At 44.6% G+C, this 9,990-nt stretch overlaps 1 protein-coding gene across 4 annotated transcripts in view; it reads left to right on the top strand.

Moving 5' to 3' along the window:
* The first annotated feature begins 156 nt into the window (after positions 1–156).
* JAKMIP2 (janus kinase and microtubule interacting protein 2) overlaps positions 157–9,990 on the top strand; it is a 50,539-nt gene continuing 40,705 nt past the window's right edge. For all 4 annotated transcript variants that reach the window (XM_082063542.1, XM_082063539.1, XM_082063540.1 and 1 more), the window contains exon 1: positions 157–263. The gene's annotated coding sequence lies outside the window, so the exon portion shown is untranslated. The remainder of the gene's footprint in view (positions 264–9,990) is intronic.

Genomic DNA, 9,990 nt, shown 5'->3' with positions numbered 1-9,990 from the left:
GTGCGGGGTCGAGCTCCCGCGCGGGCGGCCCCTCCGCGGGCGCTGCCTCCGCCGCCCCCGCTCCGCCCGGCGTTGCCATGGTGGCCGTGCGCGCGGCGCTGCGGCGGGCGGGGCGGGGCCTGCGCAGACCCCCGCCCGGCAGCGCAGGCCTGGCCGGGAGGCGGCGGGGCCGGGGCCGGGTGCTGCAGCCGCCGCGGCGGCGGGAAGATGGATGCGCCGTGCTCGTCCCTCGCCGCTCAGCGTTCTCTCCTGGCCGCGGCACGGTGAGCGGAACGATGGCTCGGGCCGGCTGCAGGGGCCGGGCGGGGCGGCGGCGCGGGGCGGTGGCGGCGGTGATCTGCAGCTGGAGATGGCGGTGGTGGAGGGGAGGGCGGGCGAGCCGGAGCTGGTGATGGAGGCAGAGGTGTGGCCGGCGCAGCCCGCAGCGGCAGAGCCCCGCAGCTCCCGCACCGTTGTGCTCCGGGCGGCATTGTCTGGCTGTGCCCAGCGCGGGGCTCGCTGGTTACAAAGGTTTCCAGGCGGCGACGTGCGGCAGCGGCAGCGCCCGGGCCGGGCCGGGCCTCCGTGCGATGGCGGCGGCGCAGCCGAGCGGCCCCCGGGCTGTTTTACGGTGTGTCCGTGCCCGTTCCATTATGCACAGAGCATTGCACAGCGTTTCTGGCCGACCGTGTATTTTTTTAGAAATGCACCTGTACGTGTCTTGAAGTGTCAGGGTTGGTGTGTCTCTGGATGTGTGTGTGAAGACATTCTCTGTTGCAAACACAGACCCCACAAAACGCATCTCTTTGTACGCGCAACACATGCCTTTTTTCACAGCCATTAACTGATGAAACGTGCCGCTTGGGCTGACGTGCAATGTATTTGTAAATCACTGGGCTGCCACCATTTCTCAATTTCACTATGGCTTAAGAGGGATTGAAATCGTGCATTTGGGCTATCTTATGGCACTGAATGCTCATTTGTAGTCTGTTTCTATTTTTTGCTGTGAATGCAAATATATAAAAGATGCTGAGAGTACCTTATAGGCTGGGAACATAAGTATATTCTTTTGAAGTTTAATTTGCACTCTTGTATGGAAAAAAATGAATGAGATGTGTTTTTTAAACCATTTGCATTCTGATACCGCCCAATGCATCACTGTAAGGTGACACGTTGGAGTCCTGTTCTCAGTGTCTCTGATTTGCTGGGTCAAATTCTGCACAGGTGCACATATCATGCCTGGTCTAGGTGACTGGGTGCCTCATCAAGAGAGTTTTATCCCTTTTCAGGCAGTAACATAAGGGTAATTGCTTCTGCTCTGGCTCAGGTTTTGTTTCTCTTGATCTGGCCTGCTGCTCTCCGTACGGATTTCAAATCCAGTCCTGCTGTGCTGTAAATGCCAGCTTTGCTGGCACTTGACCAGGTTCAGATTGGTGCTTGAGTGAGGTAAGTGTCTGGTGTTTCTAAAAGGTTCTCTGGGAATGGTTCTGAGGTTGGTGAGAGCGGTTAGCTGGTAGTTGTTGAAGAGGCTGTAAGACATGAGTGGTCAATAAGTAGTTCTGTAACAATCAAAGGACACCACGGCTACCTCTGTGCAAGGACTTGGGGCCATTAGAGTGTGGCCAGTGGAGGGCGACAAGACAGTGAAAGGTCTCGAGGACAAGACTCACTTGTTTGGTTCAGCTTGGAGAAGAGAAGGCTGAGGGGGGAGCTCATCGCCGTCTGCACCTTCCTCACGGGGGGCAGCAGAGGGGGAGGTGACCAGTGACAGGACATGGGGAGTGGAACGGAGCTGCGACAAGGGAAGTTCAGATTGAACATTAGGAAAAGGTTCTTTGCTGAGAGGGTGGTTGGTCACTGGAACGGGCTCCCCAGGGAAGCGGTCACAGCACCAAGCCTCGCAGAGTTCAAGAAGCATCTGGAGGATACTTACTCTTAATCACATGGTTTAGTTTTAGTTGGTGCTGCGAGGTGCAGGTGGTTGGACTTGATGGTTCTCATGGGTTCCTTCCAAGTTGAGATATTCTGTGATTCTGATCAAGTTAATGGGGTTGCATCCAGTTCCACTCTTACTTCTACAGTGAGCAAAATCCTGCGGAGGAGCCTCAGGGAGGAAAGGCAGGAGAGTTTCTGCTGGGGTTTCTGTAGGAGATGCCTGGTGGAGGTGGCTGCCGGAAGCTGTTGGTGTGCTTGCCCCTTTGGCCTTGTCCCTCTCCCCGAACTGAGGCGTGTGGGGACTGCTGGGGCCTCTGGCTGCCAGTGAGCTCCTAGCTCAAGGGACCAGACTGCCAGTGCCAGATGCTGCCACCTTTCTGACTTGCTGATCTTGGACTGACTGTTCTGTTAGTGCCTAAGGTAGAGAAACACGGCCCTTACCTGGAGATTAATTCAAGCCAGGTATTTCACAGTGTCCACCCCAAGCTTAACTTCAGGCTCTGCGATATTGCGAATGCTAATGCGTTGCCTTGGCCTCCCTTTGGATAACCTTGTCTCTGTCACCTTTTAGTGGCTTCTGATAATCCCTCTGCTTCCAGAGGCCATTCCCAGCTAAATAATCTTCTGAATAAGAACTTCCATATGCTACTTATTAGGAACTGAACATAAGGTACAGCTAAAACATGGTTGTGTGTTGGTTCTTGTAATGTATACATGTATGCTGGATTCTGTTAGACTTTATTATCAAGGCCTTCATGTAGCTGGAGAGGTGCTGCATAGTTTCTCTGTCATTGCAAAGCCTCAGTGACCTCAGGATATTCAAGTCAGGAAAATGCTGTGAAACATAACTGGCAAAACAGTGCCCAGAATAATTTTCAGCTGTTGTTTTTATTCATCCATTGTGATATTGTGGTTTAAAAAAGTGTAAGAAAATAGTCCTCTTGTTGTAAAAAAAAAAAAAAAAAAAGTATGGTGATGGATTCTGCTGTCATAAGGCTGCTGTAGCTCTGGTGTAACTTGAGCAGTTGAAATCCAAGTAATTTGTTAATAATAAATTCTTTTTAACTAAATTATGGGAGACTGAAGATGCTTACAACTTGGCTTTCACTACTGGGTCATGGTCATTTACCAGATACCTGAACTTTCAATCACTTTCTAGTCAGTCACTTTGTATCTTCTGGGTTCTGTCAGATTTCTCTTTAATCTTTGTGCATAGCGATGCAATGTTTGGCTTCTAAGACTGGAAACCAAATGTTTTGGTTTTGTTTTTTTAAAAAATATTTTACTTGAATTTACAATGACGTGTTTGAACAAGCTAGAAACACATAACACAAATTCCCAGCAGGTAGCCTCCTCAAAGTTTCTCTCTAAATCTATATCCTTTGATCATCTGGTCTTTGCTGGATTATAACAGATTTATCTTCCCATCCTCAGAGATGGATTCTCCTCTGCCTTTTCTGTAGTAATCATCTACATCTGTGCGAAGCACCTCTGCGGTTCTCTGCCACCAGCACTCAAGATCCAGAATGCATGGGGTAGAAAAACGTAATTTTTGTAGTACTTCTTGTTTTTGTATTTTCAAGGTCTATTTGAATTTCTCCTTTAACATCTGAGGACTGGAAGTCTTTGCTCCAGGAGGTGGGGCTCTAAATAGAAAATTCAATGGTAAAGTTCTGTGGTCTTGCCACACTAAACGCCGTCAAGTTAAAGGAGTGTAAATACAGCTTCTCTGTAAGTGACAGAAAAACAGTGTGGATCACAGTGTGCAGTTTGGATTCTAAAACATCCAGTGAACTTTCAAGGGAAAATAATGACAGGCAACCACTTTTGGGAATGCAGGCTTTCAGTTCATCTCACTAAAAATTACAGTGCTGTATGATTTGCTTGACGTGTATTTGGGTCACTGGTGGGTAGCTGAGAAACTGTCACACATCCTGGGAAATTTAGGACCATTTTTTAATCTGGAAGATCACGTCTGGACGTCACAGCCGGTTCTGTATGTTACATAGTCTGAATGGGCTGTTGTCGGAAGAGAAGCAAAGTGACCGTCTGCACGGCGTGGTCAGGCAGAAAGAGGCACGTGGACGCAGCAGCGTTTCAGTACACGGCTGCCTAGTGAAATCCTGTTCTTACAAATGAAGACTGGATAGGCCACAATTCCATTTCTAACTTTGGATGAAATGTGACTCTGTGGTGAATAATAAAGCAAACTGATATACCTGAGAAAATTGTTTAGGTAGAACAACTGCTGTGGTATACCAGCTCTTCTTTTATATTAAAAATAATAATGCAGAGTATAACATTATCTCAGATTATTTTATCAAAAAACCCAAAATTAATTATTTGACCTGAGAACAACTGATGCTAAAATGCACGCTGTCTCCATTTTCAGTTTATGCATTTCCCTCATCTACACCTGGGAGGTCGTATCTCAGTTGCCATTTAACACCTGTACTCCATTTGTCAACCTGTTTGTTGAATTTTGTTGAAATTGTTTATTATAATATTCTTTTAAGTGTTTAGAGGGAAGACTTATTAAAGTTTACATTGTATGGACTGTAAACAAAGAGTCTAAGTAACACAGAAATTAAAACTGAAAAGGAGAAATAGCTGTTGAAAAATGCATTGAGGTCCCGGGAGGTTTAAGATCATCAATAATGAGTAAGCAAATAAAGTTGGGAGAAATGGTAGAGTGAGAGCTGCTGGATTTTTTTCTGCTGCGTGTGCACTGGTTTGCTAAAATTAGCTAAGTTTATTTTCTTTTAAAATGGAGGCAGAAATATTTTTCAATATTCGTTTCTATAGTGTACGCCAAATCCTTAGAACTCTTAATGTTACAAGCGATGTTACATTCTAATTAATTAGAATCAATACTGTACTGTTTTGCATGCATTTGGGGTAGGCTTGGTGTGGAAACATTTTAGTGCTTAATTAAAAAAGACTTAAAATTGTATTAATACACATCTTATATGCATATTTTAATGAACGTGAATGTTATTTTTGTTCTCAAAGTTCTGCTATTCTTAAATAAGTTGTTGGGGTTTTTTACACTGTATTTATTTGTACTTAATATTTAAGGTTCTGCAGGCTGCTATAATATATTTCCTCTCTGTGCATTGGTGAGGAATAAAACAACAAGATGCAGTAATTTTTGGAGAATCAGCTGGGAGAATCTGTTTTAATTTAATACAGCCCTTAGTAATAGCCTCTTCTCCCCTCTCTGGTGGGAAGTTACAACCAGTCTTAGACGAGCAAAGAGTATGTGGGGACGGTTGAAGAACATGGAGTAATTTACATTGTGTTGGTTACTGTTCAGTAGTGTGTAACTAAGCAAAAGGTTGCATTAATTAACTTGGAAATGCTTTTAAGAATGAACCTGCAAGGTTGGAGCGTGTCCGGTGAGCGTTTCAGAGGCGCAGCTGGCAGCGGTGGAGCCCGCGCGTCCCGTCACCCGGCGGCGCCCGTCACCCGGCGGCGCCCGTCACCCGGTGTCCGTCACCCGGTGGTGCCCGTCACCCGGTGTCCGGCCCGCGCGGGGCTGCGTTGGCAGATCTCTTCTGAATTGCGTCACGTATTTTTGTAGGTCGCAGCATGACCTACATGTGGCCGTTTTCCTGGAACACGCAGTGTGTCAGTGATCTAGCCTGTGTTAGGTGATCTCAAGGAGAATGTAAGCATTGTCCTTGGGAATTGATTTGCAACGATAAACAATAGCTTAGTGCCTATTAAAATACCTCTGAAACTAGTGTATTTTTCTGGTTTTAGGTGCAGTCTTAATGGAAATCTGTGTGCTCAAGGCAGTATCCTGACTGTCTTATAAGTGTAACCTTTTAATTTTTTTGTAGCTTGCCATGTCATGTATTAACCAGCATCTCAGCTGGGTTTAACGGGTGGCGTTTTGCCGTTACGCTTTCACCAGCTGAGAGCCCGAGCCGTCACCCGCTTACATGGGAGGAGGATGCTGCTCCCCTGATCAATATTAGCTGATGCTTCCATTTTTAAAACAGCACAGTTCAGCTAAAAATCAGCCTGCACATTTCAGGGGCAGTTTTTAAATAGTAAACTGTAAGGATGAATTCTACATTCCACACGAGTTTCACTATATCCTGGTTGTTGATTTGTTGAGTCCTGTTCTTCGCATGACGAGCAGAGCTGTTGAAGTCACCGTGTACGACGTCGTGTGGTATGTTCTCGTTTGATTTGTTTTGTCAGGCGGGCAGGAATGGCAGTTACTTGTCCCTTAGCCATTAATGGAAGAGCAGATTTCTGATGTTACCGGTGAAAGCTGTTTCAGACCGTCGTTAAACTCACAGACTCCAGGCATGTTGAAGGAGCCTCTTTCCACATATGACAGAAAAGTAAGAATCACAACAATTCAGAAATGGAAAAGACCAACTCTGGTCATAGTGCATTCATAAGTGAATAATCCTGAGTGTTTCTAGTGAACGTTGCTTGCAATGTTTCTATTTTTAAAGGTATTTTGACTCTAAAAGATGCATAGAAATGGCTAATGTGTTTACATTTCTGCTGAAAAGCTGATGTGAAGAGACAAACCATAATTCATGTTGGCTTAGTCTTTGCCTGGTGATAGGAACATTCAGATTCTTTTCCCAGAAAATGGAAGAAAAGAGCAAGAGGGATATAGGACGTGGGAAATTAGAGCAGTGTGTACATGAGGTTCTGCAGGGCATTGATAGTGATATGGTGGGAGAAGAAAATACATGTTTTGAAATTATACTGAACTGCAGGCTGATAAGGAATTGCAGGAGGGACTGATCTGGTTGGAAGTAAGGTGTACAGAAAAGAAAATTGTTCATTGTAGAGATCTGTGCTGTTGGACGTGAATGTGGGAGGCCAGAACGCACAGTTTTCTTACTCATTCTTACATTGGTATCTACCTTTATTTGCTGTGGCAGGAGTTGGACTAAAAAAATGGCAACAACTTTCAGAAGTTCACCCTCTTACTTTAAATAGAAAAATTACCTAGATATCTGACGATCTTTAGTAGTGCATGTAAAATATCCTCCTCTGATACCTGTAAGACAATATAAGATAATCAGGGCTATGGCTTTAGGAAGAAAGAAAAGGAAGGGTTTCCAGGATAAAGATACGGAGCATGAACTTTCCCCTCACTGTTTGTTGTTTTCTTGTTTATATGCATTTGAGTTAAATAAAAGGTGGTTTTCCTGACTTGTTAAAATGAAAATCAAAGAAAGGAGAACTCGATGCTATACACTCTGGGAACGGCGATGGTTCTCTTTCAGGCTGTGCATGTTGTCACTGGCAATGGTTGAGTGTGCCCCTACTTGCACAAAATACATTTACAAAAACATCCTTTTAGTAAGCTAGGAATAGGTCTGGAATAATGCTCAAAGTACAAAACCACTGAAGTGGTTTTTTAGACCTCTGTCCTGCAATGAACTGGGCAGGCTGCTGCCGTTCATCCTTTTCCTGACAATCCTGCCAGTCTTAAAGAGCGTGTTTAATTAGTGTCCATATCTCATTGTGAAAACTATCAATTCTGGAGAATTTCCGTTTCCCTTCAGGGTAGGGAAGGATTTTGTATTTTCACTGGCAGTATTATTCTCAGTGTGCATCATGTTGTGGGAACTTCTTGGGAAATGATTGTATGAAAAAGAGAAAGATCGTATTTTAGCCACAGAATACTAGAATACTGGTTTCACAAAACTCCTCAGCTTTGCCGTGGATAACAATCACACTTCTGTCACCTTTTGACTGTTTCCATGGAGCCGCCAGCAATGGACAGAGTTTTCTGGTTCGTGTTTTAGAGCAAGGACCAATGGCGACTTTAGCACGAGCAGCCTGGCAGCACCAGATTCATCCCGTACTCCCTGTGCAGAGCCCAAATCTGAGGGATCATTTGAGTTCAGTTCTGAAGGTATTTTAATATTCCTGAAAATTGTTGTGGTACTAACTAAAAATCTAATGACAATACTATGATTTTTGTGCAGTCAAAAGCAGGGGGTGGTTAGGTTTTGCTCTGAAGAGCTGCTTATCACCTTTTGGTAAAATAAAACATATGAACTAGTGTGTGAAGTTTGCCGTCTTCTGACTATAAGAAGAAATACAGGACAGAACTGTACAAACGCTGTGAATATTTGCAGCAAGTCTGAGCTAAGGTTTTGGGTTGGTCTTGGATTGCTGAATTATGATTTCATGCTAAATTAATATAAATCGTACTTTTAATAACAGTTTTCATTAATCATGTATTCTGTTACGTGACATAACACACAGCATAGAACACAATAACCAGGGCTTGAATTTTCTTCTGAAACAATGCAAAGCATAGGTGAAACCTGGTAAATAAAAGCCAAAGCAAAGACTTAATTTAGGATTCATTCAAATCTCGCTAGCAAAATGAGACAGGCTTTGGAGAGATAAGGAGTTGTGTATGGCCACTGTTCCCCTTGTAGCGAACAGAATTGTTGCGGTGATGGGAATTGGCTTATATGGCAATGACATTTCCGAAAAATATTGCTGAAGAGCAGCTCAATGAACAAGGCTGAATCCTGTCTAGCTGCTGGGACAACATTTCTAGCAGGTAAGCACTGGAACTACTCCTCTCGTTCCAAGGGAGTTCCACCATTTTGTGGGAGTAGAAAGTGTCTCTTAAAATTGCTGCAGGTTGTTGGCAGAGACAGTGAAGTACACAAGGGCCACAGGGATTTGCTGAGGATGAAAAACCTTCACAGTGTTATTTCTATATATTTTTTTTTTAATTTGCATTGAGAACCTGCAAATGCAGGGAAGAACTACTAAAGGCCACAGACTTTTGTTCAACTAAAGCTTGCAGAAGAAGTTGTCTTCGTGTCTGACATAGGGGTGGATATCAATTTGTAACCTTGAACCACCGTCAAACTTCTCTATTTGACGGAAAGACATAACAGCTTGATTTTGGTTTTTGATTTGCCATGTTCTGAAGTTCTGGTTCTAGAGTCAGCATTGGGATCTAGAGCCAGGGAGCCTAGATCAGCAGTCTTGATTTGGAAAAACCCCTGATGCTGGGGTTACCTGACCCTGATCCCAGCAGCCTTGTCTGGTGGAGAGCTGGGTCAGCGGAGTTCTGAAGTAGCATGTTAATCGTTCTCTTGGCAAGAGGTGAAACGCTGTCTCTGAGCCCCGAAGAAAACGAGTTTCGACTCATTAGAGTTTCTGCTTGTTTACACAGCTGCGTCCAGCTCACAGTGGAAGGAGCGTCTCCCTCTCCTTGAGCAGAGCCAAGTGTCTGACGGCCGTGCTTTGGGAGGAGCACGTGTGGGACCTCCCTGTCAGCTCTTGCCCTCAGAAAGCAGAAGATGGAAGTATAACTGAAATGGAAATATTAGCCTTAGAGCGAGCTCTAAGGACTTCTCCTATGGGCGCGAAAAATAAAAGCACCTTTCTCTTAATTGCAATTTCAGATAAAAGCAACTTGCTCAGCAGTGAGCAAATGACTTGCCCATGTGGCAAGTTCCACTTTAGTCAAACGTAGATGATTACACAAATGAGACAGTTCAAGAATTCTTGATAGCCCCTCCCTAATAATATTGGTGTTACGTCATCCCAATAAACTTCCTTTTGAGACTGTGGATTTTGGAGGATTCGGTCAGAGAATGGGAAGTTCATCTGCTTTGTTACAGATGAGCAGTTGATCCCTTGAAACAGACAAAAGATAAGAGCTGGTACTTGTACCAACATCCTTACACAAGTATTTTTTCCTGTGTAGTTGGGACTTCTAAGAAACGTGAATATCACTCTGAAATACGAGCAGTAAGTAAACTTACTCAGTCGCATGTTCCCTGCTTCTCGTTGGTGGGAGAGGTTGATGTTAACAGCGCTCTGAGCGACTGGTTTTAAATACTGCTGAGTAGTGAGCGCCAGTTGTGCAGAACTGCACCGTGTTTGCTCATGTTTCTGTTGCCTCTTGTGCACGGAGGAGCTGAAACTGCCCCCCCAGCGCTGGAAATCCTGAGGCTGTTGGTACTGTTATAGATTGCATAAGTAAAGTAAATTTGCTAATCAAACCAAGAATATGTTAGTAGTTGACGATTCACTGAGTTGTGTAAATGTTAAACC

The sequence above is a fragment of the Streptopelia decaocto genome, assembly GCF_964273445.1.
Source record: "Streptopelia decaocto genome assembly, chromosome: 12".
NCBI lineage: Eukaryota > Metazoa > Chordata > Aves > Columbiformes > Columbidae > Streptopelia > Streptopelia decaocto.
This window is presented reverse-complemented; position numbering and strand designations above follow the sequence as displayed.